Source organism: Schistocerca gregaria, chromosome 1 (assembly GCF_023897955.1).
Source record: "Schistocerca gregaria isolate iqSchGreg1 chromosome 1, iqSchGreg1.2, whole genome shotgun sequence".
In the NCBI taxonomy this organism is placed as follows: Eukaryota; Metazoa; Arthropoda; class Insecta; order Orthoptera; family Acrididae; genus Schistocerca; species Schistocerca gregaria.
Window position 1 is genome coordinate 401,305,747 of NC_064920.1, and position 23,920 is coordinate 401,329,666.

General features: G+C 43.8%; 1 pseudogene; it reads left to right on the plus strand.

The window, feature by feature from the left end:
• Positions 1-22,417: 22,417 nt before the first annotated feature.
• LOC126290284 (5S ribosomal RNA) lies at positions 22,418-22,535 on the plus strand (annotated as a pseudogene).
• Positions 22,536-23,920: the final 1,385 nt, after the last annotated feature.

A 23,920-nucleotide genomic window follows, 5' to 3' on the forward strand; every position in this document is an offset into this window, starting at 1 on the left:
TGTGGAAACATGGCTTAGCCACAGCCTAGGGCATGTTCCAAGAATGAGATTGTCACTCTGCAGCGGAGTGTGCGCTGATATGAAACTTCCTGGCAGATTGAAACTGTGAGCCGGACCGAGACTCGAACTCGGTACCTTTGCCATTTATCCCCTAGGCTGTGGCTACGCCATGTCTCCGCAATATCCTTTCTTTCAGGAGAGCTTCTGTAAAGTTTGGAAGGTAGGAGACGATGTACTGGCGGACGTAAAGCTGTGAGGACAAGGCGTGAGTCGTGGTTGGGTAGCTCAAAAAATGGCTCTGAGCACTATGGGACTTAACTTCTGAGGTCTTCAGCCCCCTAGAACTTAGAACTACTTAAACCTAACTAAGCTAAGGACATCACACACATCCATGCCCGAGGCAGGATTCGAACCTGTGACCGTGGCGGTCGCACGGTTCCAGACTGTAGCTCCGAGAACCGCTCGTTGGGTAGCTCAGTTGGTAGAGCACTTGCCCGCAAAAGGCAAAGGTCCCGAGTTCGAGTCCCAGTCCGGTGCGCAGTTTTAATCTGGCAGGAAGTTTCATTTCAGCGCACACTCCGCTGCAGAGTGAAAATCTCATTCATACAGGACTTGTATTTACCCATTCCGAGACGACTTGGTGCCCAACGGTAATCTCACAGAGTATTAGGCACGGTGTTTGTGGTGTTCCCACATTATTGTACGTGAGCAGAGCAGGGTCACGTAACCGGCTATTACGCTCTGAAGCGACCAGTGAAGTTGTCTTATTTGATTTAAACATCTTAATAAAAAAAAAGGGAGGATGGTTTCTCTGTTTAGTAAGAGTAATAGGAGGCACATTTCAGTCTACCTAAATGAAAACGAAAGTTTATGTTCCGACACTGACAATATTGAGTGTTCATGGAAAAAGTTCAAGGCAACCGTAAAATGCGTTTTAGACATGTACGCGCCGTGTAAAACTGTGAAGGACGGGAAAAACCCCCCGTGGTTCAACAACAAAGTTAGGAAACTACTGCGAAAGCAAAGAGAGCTTCACTGCAAGTTTAAACGCAGCCAAAACCTCTGAGACAAACATAAGCTAAATGATGTCAAAGTTAGCGTAAGGAGAGCTATGCGTGAAGCGTTCAATGAATTCGAAAGTAAAATTCTTTGTACCGACTTGACAGAAAATCGTAGGAAGTTCTGGTCTTACGTTAAATCAGTAAGTGGATCGAAACAGCACATCCAGACACTCTAGGTTGATGAAACAGAGGATGACACGCGTAAAGCTGAAATACTAAACACCTTTTTCCAAAGCTGTTTCACAGAGGAAGACAGCACTGCAGTTCCTTCTCTAAATCACCGCACAAACGAAAAAATGGCTAATTTCGAAATAAGTGTCCAAGGAATAGAAAAGCAACTGAAGTCACATAACAGAGGAAAGTCCACTGGACCTAACGGGATACCAATTCGATTCTACACAGAGTACGTGAAAGAACTTGCCCCTTTCTAACAGCCGTGTACCGCAAATCTTTAGAGGAACGCAAGGTTCCAAATGATTGGAAATGAGCACAGGTAGTCCCAGTTTTCAAGAAGGGTCGTCGAGCAGATGCGCAAAACTATAGGCCTATATCAATGACATCGATCTGTTGTAGAATTTTAGATCATGTTTTTCGCTCGTGTATCATGTCATTTCTAGAAACACAGAATCTACTCTGTAGGAATCAACATGGATTCCGGAAGCAGCGATCGTGTGAGACCCAACTCGTCTTATTTGTTCACGAGACCCAGAAAATATTAGATACAGACTCCCTGGTAGATGCTATTTTCCTTAACTTCCGGAAGGCGTTCGATACAGTTCCGCACTGTCGCTTGATAAACAAAGTAAGTGCCTACGGAATATCAAACCAGCTGTGTGACTGGATTGAAGAGTTTTTAGCAAACAGAACACAGCATGTTGTTCTCAATGGAGAGACGTCCACAGACTTTAAAGTAATCTCTGGCGTGCCACAGGGAAGTGTTATGGGACCATTGCTTTTCACAATACATGCAAATGACCCAGTAGCTAGTGTCAGAAGTCCCATGCGGCTTTTCGCGGATGAAGCTGTAGTATACAGAGAAGCTGTAGCATTAGAAAATTGTAGCGAAATGCAGTAAGATCTGCAGCGGATAGGCACTTGGTGCAGGGAGTGGCAACTGACCCTTAACATAGACAAATGTAATGTATTGCGAATACATAGAAAGAAGGATCCTTTACTGTATGATTATATGATAGCGGAACAAACACTGGTGGCAGTTACTTATGTAAAATGTCTGGGAGTATGCGTACGGAACGATTTGAAGTGGAACGATCATATAAAATTAATTGTTGGTAAGGCGGGTGCCTGGTTGAGATTCAGTGGGAGAGTCCTTAGAAAATGTAGTCCATCAACAGAGGAGGTGGCTTACAAAACACTCGTTCGACCTGTACTTGAGTACCCGTAGCAGGTCGGGTTGACAGAGGAGATAGAGAAGATCCAAAGAAGAGTGGCGCGTTTCGTGACAGTGTTATTTGGTAAGCATGATAGCGTTACGGAGATGTTTAGCAAACTCAAGTGGCAGACTCTGCAAGAGAGGTGCTCTCTGCATCGCGGTGTAGCTTGCTCGCCAGGTTTCGAGAGGGTGCGTTTCTGTATGAGGTATCGAATATATTGCTTCCCCCTACTTATACTTCCCGAGGAGATCACGAATGTAAAATTAGAGAGATTCGAGCAGGCACGGAGGCTTTCCGGCAGTTCGTTCTTCCCGCGAACGATACGCGACTGCAACAGGAAAGGGAGGTAATGACAGTGACACGTAAAGTGCCCTCCGCCACACACCATTGGGTGGCTTGCGAAGTATAAATGTAGATGTAGACAGAAGTAATAATGCTGCCATCTGTAACTAGTTTGGGATATTGGGCGTCCACAACGACAGTCACAGCGGCGGAATACCGACATGTACTGGTGTTTCTGAGAGCTGCGTGAGGGGCCAGCAAGACGTTAAATGTGGCCACGTAGGTGGGAAAGATGCTGCTAATTGCCGGACAAGACGGCCTGTTGCAGGCAGCAGCTGCCGGCCGGCGTTTAAGTGGCGGCCCTGTGTAGTGGCTAATAATGCCGCTCTTCTGCTGCACAAGCAGGCCGCAGCGCCCGGGCGAGGGTGGGCCGTGCCGGGCGGGGGCGGCCCTTTTGATACGGGCAAGTTCTCCTTGCAAGTCGCGTGTTCCCTGCCGTAGTTGCCTACAAGGCTTTTAACCGGCCGCGCACCAGACAGAACAATCTCCTCCTTCCTCCTCTTCCTCTGCGCACCCTCGCTTCCTCCGTCTCTCTCCCTCCCTGTGGCATGCGGGCTCTCTCTCTCTCTCTCTCTCTCTCTCTCTCTCTCTCTCTCTCTGTCTATCTCACACACTCGCTCTCTCTTATTATCTCTCTCGGGGCCAGCGCATTCGCTCGGGCTCTCTCCCAAGATTCACAGAGAACGCAGGCGGGACGAAACTGTCGGCGGCAGGCGAAGCAAATGCTGATTTAGTGCACCCTGTTAGGATTCGTGGCGTCGTGAGAGGCGCAGCGATGCTGCTACTGCTGCTGCTGTTGCTGTGCGGAACTTGTGGTTGGGGAAGACGTCTTACTTCCGCTTGGAGGATCTTACTGCTTCTGTTCTGCCATTAGTTATTTCCGAATTAACAAGGGCCTAACGCAGAAATACATCGTACAGGATTCCGGCTCGGTTCCCCTCTCGAATGCTCGTGGGTAACATAGTTTAAGTCAAGATGTTTCACAACATTTTGCCGCAGAATGAAAAAATTATTCTGGAAACAACCTCAAGGCTATGGTTGTGCCGTTGTCCACAGTTATTGGTCTGTGTGGAAGTGAATAACCGCAGATATGTCTGCGGATGTACTCAATAAATACCACTTTGTGATTAAAAGTTAAAGGACAGTGTTAGTATTACGACATTCGTCTGTGTTTATGAGATCGATGATAGTAATTATTATTACGGTTCGCCCCCGGTAGTTAAGTGGTGAGCGCAACAGAATGTCAATCCTGAGGGCCCGGATTCAATTCCCGGCTGGGTCGGAGATTTTCTCTGCTCAGGGGCTAGGTGTTGTGTTGACCTAACCATCATCATTTCATCCCCATCGACGCGCAAGTCTCCGAAGTGGCGTCAAATCGAAAGACTTGCACCCGTCGAACGGTCTACCCGACGGGAGGCCCTAGTCACACGAAATTAAATATTCAAAAATTAAACTATTATTATACATTTAGTAATACGTATATACTCTGAAAATAAAATGTTTGTTGCACACACACACACACACACACACACACACACACTCACAAACACACACACAAACACACACATACGTTCATCGAACTTCCATTCGATGTGTGTGTGTGTGTGTGTGTGTGTGTGTGCCTTCAAGGAAAATTATTTGTGGCTGTCTACGGAACTGTGACTATGCCCAAGTGTGCACCACTTCGTCCGAAAGAAATCGACGGTCACGAATGTCTTTCTTCAGGTTTCCAAGGATATGCAAACCGCATGGTGAAAGGTCAGGGCCGTATGGAAGATAGGCTTCTCAGCAAAACTTCTGCTGTGTACTCGAAACATCGAGGTAACAATCACTATGTTATTGTGAAAGTTTCTGTGAAATGAAACATTTGTTGTTAGTATTAAAATATTGGTGCATTCTACCTCTTTACATGCCAGCTAAGTCAATTTTAAGGTTTCTCCAACATTCCTTCATCTCTCTTTTTCTTGCGATCTGAAGTTTTCCCTGCGTATTTCCAATTTGAACAGTTCTCGGGTATCCGACCGGGTAGCGTCGTAATTTCTCCACAATATTTCGGCAGACGTACACGCTGCCATCTTCAGGTGGAGAAATTACGACGCTACCCGGTCGGATACCCGACGTACACGCTGCCATCTTCAGGTGGTTCCTGACATCAGGAACCACCTGAAGATGGCAGCGTGTACGTCTGCCGAAATATTGTGGAGAAATTACGACGCTACCCGGTCAGATACCCGAGAACTGTTCTCCTTTTCTTAACAAATCTACTATGGTTTCATGTGGCATACAGAGACATTTATATTTCCTGAATAATTGTCAGTTGACTGTCTGTATTTCGGTTGTGTACAATCGTTTTGATCAGAGGATGGCCAGCTAAAAGAACATTTTGTACATTATCTACGAAAATGTTTGCTAGCTGACTGGATAAAATGCTGCCCATGACTAGGACATTAAGCGATTAAGGCGTACATAAATTCTACCATTAAATCTGAAATAATTTCGACTGAGAATGAATATAGCATCATATTTTTATTCTGATATCATTAGCGGAAGTGGTTAAATGTAGGAGTGTTTTGAATATTTTTTTCTCAGTGCTTGTTTAACTTTATGTATTTTATTACATACTAGATCTGATTTATCTTCTGTTAAGAGGAAAGCGATAGCTGAAACGTCGGTATTTAGTTTTGAAATAAAAACATAAAAAATTTAAACACAGATATTCAATCGACGTTTATTCATAAAGCACACTCCTTCATTTTCTTTCTTTCCTCATGTTGTATATTTTTCTCTCTCTTCCTAGTACGCTTTGTCTCGGAAAATCTAACACTTCTTAATTTAGTCTTTATATTTCACACCCTCTTCAATTTCTTGTTTGGTTGTTTGATTTGGTGGAATGAGACCAAACAGCGAGGTCATCGGTCCCAACGGGTTAGGGAAAGATGGGGAAGGAAATCGGCCGTGCCCTTTCAAAGGAACCATCGCAGCATTTGCCTGAAGCGATTTAGGGAAATCATGGAAAACCTAAATTAGGATGGCCGGAGACGAGTTTGAACCATTTTCTAGTTTATTTACGCCAGTTTCCAATAAGGCTATAATTCACCCGGCACTCTGGAAAGTAAGTTGGGACTGAATTTTAATATTCCAAAATTTTGTACAGTTTTTCTTGTCAGTCTGCTAGAACTCATTCGCTGGATGTTCATTTCCTAATTTCATCTGCAATTTCTTACATATTTTAACACTTTTATCTTACATGTTAATTGAAATGGTTCTAGTCTTTATTGCCTAATATCTTCCGTATGCTCTTTCCTGCCTTTTTCCTTATTTCTTTATTTCCTTTCATCAAGCCTAAAAGTAGTATTTATGATGGACATGCATCTTCTGGATAAGGACTTTTTATTACAAACATCTTTTGTGGCACAGAATGTTAATCTCATTACCTGTAATCTGACAGTTCCTATTTTGCAAGCATTAGACATGATGATGATTTTCCTTACATCCTCAAACCTACCTGTTCTTCTGACATTTCCATAATTTGTGCAAAATTTTGATGTTGCAGCCTCGTTGTCTGTTATTATCTCTGTTACGGATTAGATTTTTTAGTCCTGTTTCTTCTGCTGTCTGCGTATTAGTACCATGTGCACACGATCTGCCAGAATTGCTAAATCATTTACAAATCAAAAAATGTCATTTTCGGTATTATCACCTTCCCTCTGAATTTTTATTCAGTTTTCTATCTTAAGTTCTTCTAATGGAAGCATTCTCTTATCATTCCTTCAAGTTCTGCGCACATTTAAAAAAGACGGGACACAGTTCATTAGCTTTTATTAGTCCCGTAATAATCTCAAAGGGCTTTGATACGTCTCCCATGACTGTTACCCTAGATTTTGTATTTATTAGTGTTTCTTGTAAAATCTCCTGTATTTTCTTACCTATTCCAAATTCTTTCGGAGTTTTGAGTTAAGTCAGGCAATTTATAGAACTAAAAGTCTTCTTAAAATCTACAAACGTACATCAGCGTTGTTCGGCTTTTTTGAACATCTCTTGCAATATTAGCTGCACGTTATTGAATTGTTTTGCAGAGTACCTGTCTCTCCTACATTCTGCCTAACTCTTTGTAATTCTGCAGCCATTTGTTCTCCAATTCGTCTCAGAAGTATGCAGAAAACTATGTAATATGCTACACAGAAACAGTACATACGCCTATAGTTGTTCACGTTTGTTTGATCTTCTTGTGCAGTGGTTAGATATTATTATTTTCGAGTAACTTGATAACTTATCTTCTTTCCAAAGTTTTTTATCAGTCTGACTAGATTCAGTTGTGTTCTCCTTCCACTGCACTTTGAATCCTATTTTCCTTCCATTGTATTTTCAATATGAGTCTGATAGGTTCTTGAAATATTCTGCATTATCTTCATCATCATCGTTATCATCTTCTTCCATCCAATGATTAGGCTGTTGCCTGTTCCGAAACTAAATCATTCCAATCTTTTTCTAGGGCTTTCAATATCTCTTTTCCCATACGGCTTGTAGTTCAGGATCTTCTGGGGAATTCTGAGACCTTTCATTCTCATGAAGTGTTGTTTCCAGTCTTAACAATATTTTTGAACTTTTTCATTCATGCTGAAAATATTTAACTCTGTCCTAATATGTTCGTTACTAATCATATGTTTTCTTGTGCAGCCGTTCATCTATCTTAGGAACCTCATTTCTGCTGTTTGAATTTTATTTTCCTGTTTTTTGTGGTAACCCAGCTTTCGCTTCCATAGAATAACAACGGAACTGCCATTACTTTATAGAAATTCATGATAGCTTCTTTCTGTACTTTATACCCCAATGTTCTGCTTACAATAACCCAGACAGTTTGGAATTTGTGTATTTTATTTTCAGTGTCAGGATCCTAACAAAAACGTATAGGACAGCTTAAATAAGAGATTTGAGACACTTGTTCTAAGCTGAATTATCCAAAACAAGTTTTGACCTGACTGAGTAATTTCCTCGGAATGCCATTATTTTTGTTTTGTTACCAAAAATTTTAAAGTTGTACTTCTTGATATTTTCGTTTAGCCGGTATACTGATCTTTGGAGGTCATCTTCATTCTTTTAAATAATAACGATGTCATCAGCAAAAAAAGTACACTTAGGAATTCCTCATTCGTTATCTTAATTCCTTTGTTTACTTTACATTTCCATTTGCAAATAACGAAGTCAATGTAGTTATTAAAAAGGGTAGATGATAGTCCACATCCTTGTCTAACGCCTTGGTTAATAATCATTTCTTCTAATCGATTCCTACCTATGTTTATTACAATGCGTGTAGTTTTGTAAAGACATTTCACTACCTCTATTAGGTGATAGGGATATCCATGTTCCGACATAATCTTCCACTGGCTATCACGGCTCACACGGTCAAAGGCCTTCTCATGGTCGATAAAGACCATATTGATTTCTACTTTAAATTCTCGGTGTTTTTCTATGATGTTTTTAATTACAAGATATTGACTATGCATGAACGGCCTGATTTAAATCCATTTTGTTCTTCAGAAATTATAGCTTCTGTAGTATTCTTCATGCGGTTGCTGATGATTCTTGAGTATAGTTTGTAGTCAATGTTTAGAAAACTTCTGCCACGATAGTTTTTACAGTCATTACGTTTCCTTTTTTAAAAAAGAGAGTTTACTTCTGCTGTACACCAAGGGTCTGGGATCTTCGACCAACATACATTTACTAATTGTAAAAGTCTTTTATCTAATGGTAACCTTCCATATTTAATTACCTTGAATTTATTCCATCTATTCCAGTAGCTTTTCTGTTTTTCATACCTTTCAAAGACTGCTGTAATTCGTCCACAGTAATTGGATCTACTGTTCCATTGTACATTCGTTATCGAGTGTGCACAACAAATCCGTATAACGATTATTATCTTCTTTCATAAACTTTTAGTGCATTTGATCCTATTACCTTTTGGTTGGTTCAAATGGCTCTGAGCACTATGGGTTTCAACATCTGTGGTCATCAGTCCCCTAGAACTTAGAACTACTTAAACCTAACTAACCTAAGGACATCACACACATCCATGCCCGAGGCAGGATTCGAACCTGCGACCGTAGCGATCACGCGGTTCCAGACTGACGCGCCTAGAACCGCACGGCGACACCGGCCGGCATTACCTTTTGGAAATTTAGTTTGTACTTAACTTGTCCAAAACTTTTACTTTTATGCTGAAAGGTAATTATCAGTTTATTCGTTTAACTATTATTCCTTCTTGTGAAGACATTTCCAACATGCTCAAGTATATAAAGAATAGTTTACTAGGAAGCTAACATACAGAACAGCCACAGCAGGACTCAGAGATGATTATCCAACCACTAACATGTGATAAAGACATGCTGAATGGTCCATCTACATCTACATTTATACTCCGCAAGCCACCCAGCGGTGTGTGGCGGAGGGCACTTTACGTGCCACTGTCATTGTCTCCCTTTCCTGTTCCAGTCGCGTATGGTTCGCGGGAAGAACGACTGCCGGAAAGCTTCCGTGCGCGTATGATTTTCTCTTCACCGCGTATTTTGTTTTCTCGGTATCCGCCATGTCTGACGAGTATTGCCCCATTCGCCTCGCAGGTAGGCGTCTAGTAAGAGACTGGCAGCTTCACATTGTCTAGGTGTATTACTCAATAACGAATATTGCGCAGACTTAATATACATTACTACTGTAGTAACAGTAAATTCAATGACTAATAATAAATTCCGTGATATTTTAATACGAGAGTAGGAATATGTACGCTTCTATAAAAGTGTCGCTCAAGTAAAAACGAAGTAAGGAGCCAAATAATCACAAGTACCTACCATAGCATAGAAAAAACACAATAACGCTAAATTCCTGTGATATATAGATAAGCTGATGCTTGATCATTTTACTAAGGACCCAACTGGCCTCTGTATTCGTATGGAAGCCAATTGAGGTTACAAATCAAATAGTGCCCTTTCTCCTTACATCAGTTGTTGACTACTATGATTTGATTCCACTTTCTTCCTGTAATGTGCAGTCTCTCATCCATTCATGTCCGTAGGAATGGTTAATGAAAGAAATGCTTGGAGGATCCTGGAAAAGTGTACTGCGTCTGCCAACTTAAACGAGACCAATTCAAAATTACTGCTTCATTGTTTGAGGTCCTGAGAAATAATCCTATGAAAAACTGGGAAGATAGGCGGCTGTTCGCACGGTAACAGGTCAGTGTAGTCCAGTTAACAGAAAATAAGAATCATTAGAAGAAATGTGATCCTGTTGTCGAAAAATTCTGTTGCGTTAATTTAAAGAACCGAAATTCAAAACAGACTGTGCAATAATTCTACTGTCCACGTGGTATATTTCGAAGATGAGTCACAAGAATAAAAAAGAGATCAGAGTGTGTACAGACGTTTAATGTCAAACACTTTCTCTCGCTCTTTACGCAAATGAAACAGGAAAGATAGTGGCTAATACTGTTACGGAAGTGCCTTTTAAGTGCACTGTACTGTGCCCTGTGGGAGTAAATATGTAGTAGTTGATTTTACGGAATAAAATTACTATAATTCTATCGCAGGCTCTTAACTCTGATTCTGCACACACAATCACGCTCTGTTGGTGATAACTGCTAGGGTCGATGATAAAGGGAATTATGTCACTAGTAACTCATCCACGAAAGAAGTGGCTTATAAAGCGCTTTTTAGCCCGATTCTTTAGTATTGTCCATCTATCTGGGATGCCTATCAGGTAGGACTGATAGAGGAGGTAGAGAAGATCCAACGAAGAGCGACGCGTTTTGTCACGGGATCATTTAGCTGGCAAGAGAACATTACGGAAAAGCTAAACAAACTCCACTGTCAGACGTTAAGAGAGAGGCATTGTGCATCACGGAGAGATTTACTATTGAAATCTCGGGACAAAACTTTTCAGGTGGAGTTCGACATCATATTACTTCCGCCCACAGACATCTCGCGTATTGACTACGAGGAGGAAATTCGAGAAATTAGAGCCAATATAGAGGCTTACCGACAATCATTCTTCCCACGCACTATTCGTGAGTGGAACAGGGTTGGAGGGATTAGACAGTGGTACCGAAAGTACCCTCCGCCGTACACCATTACGTGGCTTGCGGAGTATGGTACAGATGTAGATGTACATGTAGATGTAAAGATGAGATTTACAAGTGTTTGCATAGCTACGAAAGCATTATCGCCCTCGTTGGTGATTATATAGGAAGCGCGTAAACTATTAGCGAACATTTGAGTTTCCGTAACAGCTGTAACTAACAAAATGTGTAGAGATTTTGACGGCCTTTGAGTATACTGTATAGAGCAAACCCGAGCTTCACCAACAAGATTTCGAATGCTGAACAGGGACATTTTCTGAGTACTTTGTTAGAGGGCACCCGAAGGTTCCGGAGGCTCATCAGAGAGTAATAATTTAATTAAGATTTATTCAGTTAATAGCCCCACTTCCCTCAGTTTCTGTGAAAATTCCTTCCTCGATAGTGACAATGCCTGCAGTGCGCAAGCGCCGAAACGTACGACCCAAAACACAGAGACATTAGTTGTGCAGTGTGGTTCCCGTCACAGCGTGAAAGGCTCAGAAAAGTGTCATTGTGCTGCTCTTCCCTTGTCTTCAGTGAACCCAGACACGACCCATACCGACTACCGCATCATCATTAGGCCTCTCCATAGCACAGCTGCGTGTCATTAACAATGGGCAACTAACAGTGCCGGAAAAACAAATCCAAAACATAATCAAGCATTGCTGAACACTGGCTTGTTTGGAAAAGTGAAGTTGGCATATGCGACTTCAAGAGAAAGTTGTTAACTTTTGTAGTTCTGGACAGATATTTTCCGTTCATACAGGCAAAAAGATAAATAGGGGCAAGAAATCGAATGAAATGTAATTACTCTGTTTCAAACCGAGAGCCTTAAACCAAATTATACGAACATTATCTCTGAAAAATTTTAGAAGTTTTGTCACTGGAGTATGAGTCCGCCCTGTCTGAAGATATCGTCCCACAAAATTCTGTTCGAGGACAACAATTTTTCACATGTTTAGAACATCAAACGCAATAACCCCTTGAGAGTCCCAGAAGACCGTCACCGTAACTTTACCAGCCGAGGGCGTGGCTTTGAACTTTTTCTTCGGAGGAGATGTGCTGTCGCACCACTCCATGGAATGTCGTTTTGTTTCCGGTTCGAAGTGATGAACCCACGTATCATCGCCTGTCACGAAATTTGACAAAAATTTTCCCGATCAGCCTCGTAACGCGCAAGCAAGCTCACGCAGGTGGTCCTTCGTTGCTCCTAACGGACCCCTATTGGGCGGCGGGGAATCCAGCGCCAGCGGGTCCACTCCTTTGAGTGCCCCAGCTCGTGGTCGAGTGTGTCAGCACCAACACAGACGACCAGTTGCGGAGTGAGGTGGTTGACTGTGGCCAGTCGATCACCTCGAATGAAAGTGTCCGCACTTTCCAACGTTGCAACAGACACAGCAGTGTGCTGCTCGGTGGCAAGCGGAAGATCAGACAGGTTTGTGTGACCGTGTTGCGACGATGACAGACCCCTCGCCCAACGACTCACCGTGCTTTTGTTCACTGTCAGGTCTCTGTAGACACTTCGCGAGGGCCTGTGAATATCTGCGATGCTCTGGGTTCCCGCCTAACGAAACTCAGTGACAGATCTCTGGTTGTAACGCATCTCCGTTACAGACGGCATTGCGCGGTGTGGCCGCATGGTTTGAGGCGCCATGTCACGGATGCGCGGCCTTTCCCGCCGGAGGTTCGAGTCCTCCCTCGGGCATTTGTGTGTGTGTTGTTCTTAGCATAAGTTAGTTTAAGTAGTGTGTAAGTCTACGAACCGATGACCTCAGTAGTTTGGTCCCTTAAGAATTCACACACATTTGGACAGGCGGCATTTTGAAATCTACGTGTAGCGCCACCGAAGAAGGAAAACATTGAAAAAATTGGAGCGTTAATGAGAAAACACAGTCGGTTGAGAACTCGTGCGCTTACTGATATTGTAAGAATCGACACAGAAACTGTATGGCGCAATGTGACTTGGTTTTAATACGGCAACGTAACCCTAGCAGGTGTCCCAACAATGTCAGGGTGCGCTCCAGAATAATGACGAGGGAAACTTATGACGACTAAATGAGACACTAGTCACAATTATGGTGATATATTCCGATAAAATTATTACAGAACAAATAACGAAAAGGGGTAACATTAATACTATAAAGGTTTGGGGTGTCAGACATACAGTTCGGTGGCAAAGATGCTAACAACCGCGCATGTTACTTAATTGCAATCGCTAAATACCCAGTGATTGTCGTGTCGTTAATTAGGTAGTGCAACAGAAGAAAATACGTCACACCTATGTCCGAAAAAACGGTAGTATAACATCGGCAGCTGTTATGTGAATATTTTCACGAGAGGAAAGTTTATTCGAAAATGGTTCCCAAGAGCCAGTAGCCTTTGAAGTCGTTTCTGGCAAAGTATGGGATCCATGTGTTGGAACATTCACTCTACTCACCAGATCTTACTTCGTGCGATATTTGTCTGTTCCAGAAACGGAAATCTGCTCTGAAAGGAACGAGATTTACTGAATGTTAAAAAGTTATGTAATTACTCCAGCTGTATTAAGGTGTTGGGTTTATTGACAACTAGTTTCTATGTTGTTACAACATCATCTTCAGGCCCATTGTTGTTGACAGTAACCGTATGTGTCGAATACTAATAGCCAGTGGTGAGACTGTTACTGTCTACAAGTATGGGCCTGAAGATGATGTTGTAACAACATCGAAACTAGTTGCCAATAAAACCAAAACCTTAGTACAGCTGGAGGAATTAAGTCATTTTTAACATATATTATACCAGCTGACGTCCCAAGTTGTCCGTTTTAATTATGGATATACGAAAATTTACTGCAGGTGAAGCAGTGAAAGAAAAAGCGACGGAGACTATGAACATGCTTTCAAAAGATAACTTCAAATTCTGCTTTTTGTTGTTGTTGTTGTTGTTGTGCTTGTTGTGGTCTTCAGTCCAAAGACTGGTTTGATGCAGCTCTGCACGCTTATCTATCCTGTGCAAGCCTCTTCGGTCTTCGAATAACTACTGCAAGCTGTATCCTTCTGAATCTGCTTAATGGTCTCTTGGTCTCCCTCTACGATTTTTACCCTCCACGCTTCCTCCAATACTAAATTTGTAATCTCTTGATGCCTCAGAAAGTGTCCTGTGAACCGATCCCTTCTTCTAGTCAAGTTGTGCCACAAATTCCTCTTCACCCCAATTTTATTCAGTACCTCCTCATTAGTTAGATAACCTACCCATCTAATCTTCAGCATTCTTCTGTACGCCACATTTAAAAATCTTATATTCTCTGCTTTTTAGCAGTGTAAATTTTGCACGGAGCAGTGTGAGGATCGTGGTGGAGAGTATTTTAAATCGGGTAGTGTGATAGTTGTGATTGAGTTGAACTAGTGTTATATACACTACTGGCCATTAAAATTGCTACACCACGAAGATGACGTTCCACAGACGCGAAATTTAACCGACAGGAAGAAGATGCTGTGATACGCAAATGATTAGCTTTTCAGAGCATTCACACAAGGTTGGCGCCGGTGGCGACACTTACAACGTGCTGACATGACAAAAGTTTCCAACCGATTTCTCATACACAAACAGCAGTTGACCGGCTTTGCCTGGTGAAACGTTGTAGTGATGCCTCGTGTAAGGAGGAGAAATGCGTACCACCACGTTTCCAACTTTGATAAAGGTCGGATTGTAGCCTATCACGATTGCGGTTTATCGTATCGCGACATTGCTGCTCGCGTTGGTCGGGATCCAATAACTGTTAGCAGAATATGGAATCGGTGGTTCAGGAGGTTAATACGGAACGCCGTGCTGGTTCCCAACGGCCTCGTATCACTAGCAGTCGAAATGACAGGCATCTTATTCGCATGACTGTAACGGATCGTGCAGCCACGTCTCGATCCCTGAGTCTACAATTGGGGACGTTGCAAAACAACAACCATCTTTACGAACAGTTCGACGACGTCTGCAGCACAATGGAGTATCAGGTCGGAGACCATGGCTGCGGCTACCCTTGACGCTGCATCACAGACAGGAGCGCCTGCGATGGTGTACCCAACGACGAACCTGGGTGCGCGAATGGCAAAACGTCATTTTTTCGGATGAAACCAAATTCTGTTTACAGCATCATGATGGTTACATCCGTGTTTTGAGACATCGCGGTGAACGCACATCGGAAGAGTGTATTCGTCATCGCCATACTGACGTATCACCCGGCGTGATGGTATGGGGTGCCATTGGTAACACGTCTCGGTCACCTCTTGTTCGCATTGACGGCACTTTGAACAGTGGACGTTACATTTCAGACGTGATACGACCCGTGGCTCTACACTTCATTCGATCCCTGTGGAACACTACATTTCAGCAGGATAATGCACGGCCGCATGTTGCCGGTCATGTACGTGCGTTTCTGGATACAGAAAATGTTCGACTGCTGCCCTGGCCAGGACATTCTCCAGATCTCTCAATAATTGAAAACGTCTGGTCAATGGTGGCCGAGCAACTGGCTCGTCACAATACGCCAGTCACTCTTGATGAACTGTGGTATCGTGTTGAAGCTGCATGGGCTGCTGTACCTGTACACGCCATCCAAGCTCTGTTTGACTCAATGCCCAGGCGTATCTAGGCCGTTATTACGGCCAGAGGTGGTTGTTCTGGATACTGATTTATCAGGATCTATGCACCCAAATTGCATGAAAATGTAATCACGTGTCAGTTTTAGTATAATATATTTGTCCAACGAATACCCCATTTATCATCTGCATTTCTACTTGGTGTAACAATTTTAATGGTCAGTAGTGTATCTAATCGGTTTTTTTAGCCGCACCTGGTACAACAAAGTAAACACGGAGGTTAGTGACCTCTCTCGTGTCAAGTGGGAGGGAGGCGTGGGACTCGCTTTATTCTTGGCTCATTCTCAGCAGAGTGGACGCGCGATCCGAGCCTTTTCCAGCAGCAGCGGCCAGCAACAGCTGCTGCCCGGGAACCAGTTCCGGCGCGATTAGTGGTGTGTGCATATGAATGGCTGGGGAGGGAAATAAAGCGGCGGCCAGCACCTGCTGGGGAGCGCCGATCGGCAGGACGGCGCGCCTCCGCCCGCCCCGGGCTGCGCGCTCAGCCGCCGCTGCCGCCGCCGGCGCCGCACAACTTCGATTAGTTAAGGAGCGCAGCCGGCCGCCGGCCAGTGGCGAGCTGCTCGCAAACTTTGACGAAGGAGTTTGCGAGGGGAGCCCGCCGAGTTGCAAGTCACTCGCCGGCCGCGCCACGCCGCCTCTTCCTCCTATCTCGGCCGAGCCGCACTCGCCGGAGTTGCGCTGACTTATTGGCGAAAAATAAACACCGCGCTCCGGCCGCGCAGTACGGTCCCGCCAACTTCTGCGTTTTGATAACGACAGCTCGTGGAATGGCTGCTGCGGCCGGCAATAGCAGATTAATTGAGTCGGCCGCGGAGCAGCCACTTCGCAGTCCGCCAGATTTCCGTATAGCTGGCAGCGTCTCCTGTTCCCCGAAACGGTACTGCGGACGAAAATTGACACAGGACTAAATAATACTATCTACAGTGTGATTCCGGGACGGTGTTACAAACTTTCAGGAATGACGGAGAAGGGAAAACGTATCAAGCTGAGGTAAGAGACTCTGGTCCGGGAACAACCCAGTCGAAAGTTAGAAGCAAAAACCATTCCGATACCTCTTGACAGTGGAATACATGCATCAGTACTGTTGACGCTGACAAGGGAACCTCCCCATCGCACCCCCCCCCCTCAGATTTAGTCATAAGTTGGCACAGTGGATAGGCCTTGAAAAACTAAACACAGATCAATCGAGGAAACAGAAAGAAGTTGTGTGGAACTATGGAAAAAAAAATTATCAAAATATACAAACTGAGTAGTCCATGTGCAAGATAGGCAACAAAAAGGACAGTGTGAGTTCAGCACTTGGTTAGCGTGAGCAGCTGCGGAACGAGAGGTCCTTGGTTCAAGTCTTTCCTCGAGTGAAAAGTTGAGTTTTTTATATAATCAACTTCGCTCTCCAAAATTCCAGGACATGTCCAGATTTGTTTGGACATATGCAGGATTTGATGGTCTACACACGGAAAAATTTGAAAACGTTAAAAACATATGTTTTGACAGAGAACAGGGAAAACTGTGCGACTGTGAAAGTGTTGCATTCATTTGTTGCAGTTTATGTGACAAACTTTTATGTTTTCATCACTTTTGTTGGGAGTGATTAACACATCCACAAGAAAACCTAAATCGGATAAGGTAGAAGAATCTTTTTACCCATTCGCCAAGTGTACAAGTTAGGTGGGTCGACAACATATTCCTGTCATGTGAGGCACATGCCGTCAGCAGTGTCGTATAGAATATATCAGACGTGTTTTCCTGTGAAGGAATCGGTTGACCTATGACATAGCGATCAAATGTTTTCGGTTCCCATTGGAGAGGCACGTCCTTTCGTCTACTAATCGCACGGTTTTGCGGTGCAGTCGCAAAACACAGACACAAAACTTATTATAGTGAACAGTGAGGTGAATGAATGAACGGACAGGTCATAACTTAGCGAAAATAAAGAAAGTAAAGTTTTCACTCGAGAGAAGACTTCAACTAAGGATCTCTCGTTCCGCAGCTGCTCACGCTAACCACGAGACCACGGCGCTCCTGAGCTCACAGCATCCTTGATAAATAATTTAACACTACCAAAAAATCCTAAACACTTTGGTTCTCCACACAACCTATCGATGTAATCGTTCGATAGCATAGTTTTCCTTAGGCAAGACCCAATGTAAAAATACAAATCGTATTTACAAAACTAACCAATTATACATCGACATAAATGCATATATATATATATATATATATATATATATATATATATATATATATATATATATATATATATATATATATATATATATACTCAAACAATTACAATATATAAAGACATAGGAATGTCATATCTTCAGGTAACAAAATAAGGAAAAAAATTATAGTACTATAGATGGAAATAGGAGGACATGCATTTCCGGCGTTACAAAGTCTAGGGTCCGCTGACATGTTCTCAGTCTGATGTTGTTCCCAGATGGGTACACATGGCAAAGGCTAGAACGTAGATGCTCTAGATTTTGACTATTGCCTTTTTGGCAATGTAATTTTACAATTTAGCGATATGTAATTCTGATGAAGACATCCCTAACAAGTGTCGAAACCCAAGTCAATGTACCTACCGCTTATGCGCAACCGGTTGGCTGTTAAATCCTATGTTGAAGCTATGTGAAAGTGATGTTAAATGCTATAAAATATGTCTGCAAATTTTATTGTCAATTATCGAAATGATGACTGTCAAACAACCTGTCACAGTCCACTACTAGATTACCCAGTGTGTAGTAGGAATTTATTTAAGGAGACAGAATGTTCGAAGTTAAACAATTGTGAATAGCTCAAATGTACCTACTGTGATCTGAACATACTTTTTAGCTACTTTCATATTTGTATTTTATGTTTTGACTAATGATGTACTTTTAAGGTACTAGAAAACTGTTAAATAAATGTAAATGTCGTGTCGGGTAGACTGTTCGCCGGGTGGAAGTCTTTCGATTTGGCGCCACTTCGGTGACTTGCGCGTCGATGGGGATGAAATGATGATGATGATGATGACAACACAACACCCAGTCCCTAAGCGGAGAAACTCTGCGACCCAACCGGGAAACGAACCCGGGCCCTTAGGATTGACATTCTTTCGTGTTGACGACTCAGCAACAGGGTTCGGTCCTAGAAAATTGTTCATATGCTTTAATAACTGGATTTTACATTTTGACTAATAGTGAGGTTTTAACATAAGTAATGGTTCGATAATTAACGGATACGTTCGAAACTAGCCAAATGTTATTGCAGCTGAAAAATGAAAAAGTAAATAAACTATAAAAAAAGATGACGAAGGAGACAAGTTGTAAATCTGATGACAATTTTAATAAAACTTACTCTTATTCCGGTAATAAATCACGCTATTTTCAATTTGTGAATATTATCTGGTGCCTGTACCGTTCCCGTCAGTTGTCCCGTTGTCACGTCCCACAAACATACGGAAAGAGCGCCGTCAAGAGCGTATGTGAAGGAAACGTTAGGGGATTCATGGCAGCTTCGACACGAGACACTTTCATAGGGAGAGCACGTGCGGCGATTGTTACGGTAATGGCCCGTTATTACATGCAGTAAATCGCACGGAGAAAGAGCGCGTCCACGGTTTAATTAGGGGAGCCACGGGATGCTCGTAAACAGCAACCTGACCACGAGGTGTAGCGTGACGCCCGCAGGAGACGCTGGACACGAACTGTCGTCACCGAAACTCCTCCTCAAACGGGGTGCAGGATTACGTTAAAGCCGCAGAGAAAAAGGTTCGACGTCACAAGGAGAGCGCGTATGACGTACAGGCTCCGATAGCTGACAATTAAGTCACTCGTAAATTACGCTAATGAGAAACTGATTCTGAGCAGCTCTACTGTCCAACGTAGTGCTGTTTCCGGCCTGACCACGGCAGCTAATCGTGGTGGCGTGGCCTCCAGAAGACGCTTCTGGATCTGTTGTGGAGCCGCTCAAACGCCTTGCGGAGTTCACGGGCAATGTTCGCAAGCGTGAGCATTTTTGTCAAAGGTATCTTAGACATGATCAACAGGACTTTTGTTAGGTGATCATGGGGAAGTAAGTAACTACGCCTGTATGTTCTATGCCTAAAGTATCACCGAAGAGTGACGATTTTGGTGGGAGGGGGGATCGGAGGAAGGGAGGGGGAGTGGAAGGGGCAACTGAAATTGGTGCGTTTGTTTTCTGAACATACAGGTCTACAGTGAGGTGCTGTAGGCGAACGAAAGAGTGCACACGAAGTGTCAGTAGGTCGCTGTATTATTTGCCTGTAATGATAAACGTATGAGGAGCGTTCAATACGTAGTGCAACAAATTTTTTCTCGGTCAGTTTTTTTAAAATCTTTATTCATCAAAACTAATATTATACAAAGTAACACACCACCTAAGACATTAGTGGGTCGAAGCAAGATACAAAGTTCATAATTATCAAACAGCACTTCCCAAAACTTTATCTACTTATTGTTAGTATTAACTACAGGATGGGAGGTTAGCTGCTCTGTGGGCATACCCACTATTTGAGCTACTATTAACCTACTATACTGTCTACTCTACCCTACTCTACTAAGCTACATCCTGCAGCGTTACACGTGTGCCAGCAGAATACAAACCTACTGCCTCTTGGCCGTGCCCACCGAGTTAATCCCAGTGGGCGTGCCCCTGGCACTGGGCTGGCGTTAGTGGAAAGTCGCTGCAGGTCTTTTAAGAATATCCTAGAATCTCTTTCCTACTAATAATTTTAACTACTGAGTCATAATTGGTGTGCTGTGTCTATAGTCGGTAAGTTCGCACCCTCCCCCTAGTCCTGGACGCGACAGATCCCGATCGTCACGGCGGTCGGCCAGAAAGCATCCTGGCGGAATGAGATGGTGCGTAATGTCACGTTTTGGCACTTTCGTTGCTCTATCTCCCTACGATATTCTCTCAGGACCTTGGCGGATACCTCGCTGGCTAATCTATTGATGATAGAGAAGGTAACTGGGTTCCTGATTAGATGGAAGATATCTGTATTTGGCAGTGAATTCCTTAACTCTGCGGCAACGTCGTCGAAAATGGGACACTCGTAGACTACGTGGTTCGGTGTACCTATCCCGGCACCACAGTCACACGAGGGAGTCGCTCTTTCCCGAAATGGCAAAGATATGCCGGGTACGGGCCACGCCCCGTGAGGATGTGCAGCAGTCCCTTACTAGGCTGGAAATGCTTCATTCTTAATCGTTCCTGGATGTTTGGTAATAATTGGTATGTTCTTCTCCCTGTCTCACCCCATCCTAGATCTCTTGCCGTAATTCCACTCCCCTCGAACCCCGATGATGTCCTCAGTTTTTTCAATCTGCCCCTTTTCTACCCAGTACCATGCAGCCTCCTCCATGATTTAACATCCAGGGGGCACAAACCCATCAGAATCAGCACTGCTCCCCCAGGGGATGTACGGTAGGCCCCGACTGAGCGCAATAGCATGTTCCGCTGGGCTCTCCTCACGGCCATAGCAGGAACAACTTGAGCCTGTAACCCCAGACTCCGGACCCGTAGCCCACGATGGAGGCGAGGATTGTATTGTGATACAACTTGATGAGGTTTGGGGGAAGATGGAATCGCCTACGCCCTATCGTGATGAGGTTATTTAGGACCTCTAATGACCTGTGCGTTGTAACTTCAATGTGCCGGGCGAAGCTCCATTTCTCATCTAGTATTACTCCCAGGTATCTTGCTTCTCGACGACGTATTACCGGTGTGCCATCTATCCTGACTGTTGGGTTTCTGGCCAGTTGGCCAATTTCTGTTGAAAAAATGCAGAGTTTGTTGTGATACATCGTGGAATATTCCCGCTTCAGCCCCTTACTTTCATGAAATTCCGATAGGCGGCGGCGCTATAAGTAGCCTTCAAAGTAGCGGCTGTAATGGAGGTGCATTCCAAGCAGAGAGCTGTCATTGAGTTTCCTTTGAAAAACCAAAGCATGGAAGATGTTCATAGGTACTTGTAGAATATCTACTGGCAGTAAACAAAAGCATGGTGAGTCGTTGGGCCAGGCGTCTGTCATCATCCCAGGGTCGCACAAACATATTTAATTTCCCGCGTGCCAGACGACCGTATACAGCAGGGGATTCCAGAAATGATGGAACGTGCGGAAATTCTCATTCGAGGTAATCGATGGATCACAATCAAACACCTCGCTGCACAACTGGACATCTCTAATGATAGTGCTAACACATTCGTCCTCCAATTGGGGGTGTTCAAAGGCGTGTGCCTGCTGCGCTTCTCGCCACCAAACAGAAAACCATAAACAGCAACCAATGGCCGTCTGAGCGTAATCGCTTGCTCGATAAGGTAGTAGTAGTAGTATGGTGTTCTGCCTTACGGCAGTTCTTGTCATGGGTTAAGCGTCTTTCACTTTTGTCTGTCCGAAGCCAGTCTTTTCATTTCCGAATATTTGTCTCCTTTTATATTGTCCAGCAATTGATATCTTCTTTTTCCTCTTCTATTTTTCCCTCCACCGTTCCTTCTATTCCTTCCTTCAATAAACAATCCCTTCTCAAACAATGTCCAATCCAGTTCCGTTTTCTCTTTCTGATAACTTTCAGCATGTTTTTTTTTTCTTCCCCAACTCTTCTTAATACTTCTTCATTCCTTACTCGGTCTTCCCATTTCACTTTTTTCCATTCTTCTCCATATCCAAATCCTTAGTGCTTCCAATCTTCTTTCATCTTCCTTCCTGAATGTCCACGTCTCCGTACCATATAATGCAACGCTCCAGATGTAACATTTGACAAGTTTTTTCCTCAGATCTTTATTTACTGGTCCACAAAGTAATTTATGTTTCCTCTTGAATCCTTGTTTTGCCATTGTAATTCTTTTCCTAATTGCTGTTGAGCAATACATATCATGCCAATGGCCTTGCCGCAGTGGTCACACCGGTTCCCGTCAGATCAACGAAGTTAAGCGCTGTCGGCCTGGGCTAGCACTTGGATGGGTGACCATCCGGTCTGCCGAGGACCGTTGGCAAGCGTGGTGCATTCAGCCCTTCTGAGGCAAACTGAGGAGCTACTTGACTGAGAAGTAGCGGCTCCGATCTCGGAAACTGACATACGGCAGGGAGAGCGGTGTGCTGACCACATGCCCCTCCATATCCGCATCCAGTGATGCCTGTGGTCTGAGGATGACACGGCGGCCGGTCGGTACCGTTGGCCCTTCATGGCCTGTTCGGGAGGAGAGAGTGAGAGAATACATATCATCCATTATTACACTTCCCAAGTAATTGAAGTTATTCACTTGCTCTATTTCTTCTCCCCCTATTTCATACGGCATTTTCTCCGCTTTCCTCCAATTACCATGCTTTTCGTTCTCTTGTCGCTAATCTTCATTCCATATTCTTCTAATTTTGTGTTTAGATCATCTAACGTTTGTTCCATCTCTCTTGCACTCTCTGCCATCACAATCATGTCGTCTGCAAATCTATACACTCCACTCTCCGACACCCTATACAAAACTTTCACTAATAATTCCCTCGTTAAAATGCTAATCAGAAAAAAAATTGTCAAATATCCTCACAGATGATGAGACACGGGTTCATCACTTTGAACCGAAAACAAAAGAGCCATTCATGGAGTTCTGCCACACCACCTCTCCTGCAGCCTCAGCCGGTAAAGTCATGGCGACGTTCTTCTGAGACTCTGAAAGGGTTATTCCGTTTCATATCCTCCTTCACCGTGCAACGATCAACTCTGAAGTGTACTGTGATACCCTCAGGAAACTGAAGAAGCGACTTCAGCGTGTTCGTCGCTACAAAAATACAAGCGAACTCCTCCTTCTCTGTGACAACGCAAGGCCCCATACAAGTTTGCGCACCCCATGGGAGCTCACAAAACATCGTTGAACTGTTCTTCCTCATCCGCCCTACAGCCCGTATCCCGCACCTTCCTACTTCCATTTGGTCACCCCAATAAAGAATCCATCCGCGGTAACTAGTACGTGTAGGATGGGGAGGTGATTGATACAACAAGACGTTGGTTCCGACTTCGACAATAGAGTGGTACCTTGGGCGAATACAGGGTCTCCCAGTAAAGTGGCGTAACGCCCTCGCAATGAGCGAAGATTAAGTTGAAAAACAGGGTTTTGTAGCCAAAAGAGTAGAGAATAATTGGATGTACTGTAATCCTGAGCAAAGCAAAAAAAAAATAGTATGTTACTTTCTGAATGCCCCTCGTATTAAGGACCCCTTATCGTCCTGTGTTTCCCGAACTGAGCTGCTCAATATTGGCCACTGGTCTCCAGCATCCATGAGCAGTGGAAGAACCTCTATGATCTCGTCGTAGTGAACTTCGAGTGCTGTTTCTGGCTTTAGTGTGAATAGTATATTTGCTGTCAGTATGTGCCCCTACAGGACAGAG